This window comes from Austrofundulus limnaeus, unplaced genomic scaffold (assembly GCF_001266775.1).
Source record: "Austrofundulus limnaeus strain Quisiro unplaced genomic scaffold, Austrofundulus_limnaeus-1.0 Scaffold764, whole genome shotgun sequence".
NCBI lineage: Eukaryota > Metazoa > Chordata > Actinopteri > Cyprinodontiformes > Rivulidae > Austrofundulus > Austrofundulus limnaeus.
In genome coordinates, this window is record NW_013953166.1 from 199,521 (window position 1) to 200,704 (window position 1,184).

A 1,184-nucleotide genomic window follows, 5' to 3' on the forward strand; every position below is an offset into this window, starting at 1 on the left:
CCACTGAGGAGGGGATCGATACGATCCTTAGCCGGGGGGACCACCGCTGTAAACGTCTCGTGTGCAGCAGCCCGAGCGGAACTACCGCGTGGGCTGCTGACATCATGCCCAGGAGACGCATGATAGTTAGAGCTGTCACCGACCTGCGGAGTCTGGCATGCGCTAACAGTGACAGCAGAGTCTCTTTTCTGGTTAGAGACAGATGAGCTGTCATGGTGACTGAGTCCAGATCCACACCCAGATACGTGATGGATTGGGCCGGAATGAGAGAACTCTTTTTTCCAGTTTATGGAAAAACCCAGCATCCTGTGGTGTGCTGACAGTTTCTCTGTCTGTGATGCTGCTTCCTGTCTGGATGGAGCCAGCAGGAGCAAGTCGTCCAGATAAACAGGATTCTCATTCCCGCTGAGCGCAGGGGCTGCAGTGCTGTCTCTACGCATTTTGAGAAGGTGCGTGGTGCCAGTGCGTAACCGAAAAGGCAGACGGTTGTACTGGTACTGTCTGCTGAAAAGAGAAACGCAGGTATTTTCTGTGCGCCGAGATGACCGGGACATGAAAATAAGCGTCTTTCAGGTCGATTGAAGTGAACCAATCGCCTTTCTGAACACATGTGAGCAKCTGTTTGGTGGTCAACATGTGAAAGGGTCTTTTCATTATGAATTTGTTGAAAAAAGAGAGATCCAGGATCGGTCTCATCGCACCTGTTTTTTTGGGRACAAGGAAATACCGGGAATAAAAACCCTCGTTTTCCCTCCCGCTTGGAACTCTGGAAATTACTTCCTTGTTTAAGAGTTCGTGAAGCTCTGCTCGAAGAGCRAGATCCTGCTGAGGAGACGACAAACGGGTCTCCAGGATCCCGCTGAACCGGGGAGGCCTGGTTGCAAACTGCAGCCTGTAACCTGTTTTTATCAAGCTTTTCATCCACTTGTCCATAAGACAGGTGTGTGCCCAGACGGAGCTGCGCTCTGAGAGAGCTCTCGCATGCGCCGGTTGTAGAATGGTTGTCGTAGCAACCGATCCACTCAGATCCTTCGCCGCCGTCACGCTCTCTCGTGTGACCCATGGGAGGCTTTGCTCGAAAAAAGGCTGAGCGGGAGCTCCGGGGAGCCCTGCGTGCCGTTGTTTTGAATGCGGCCTGGGAGGGGTTGCCTCCGGGGCCGTACATGAGCATGAACCGAGGCGAG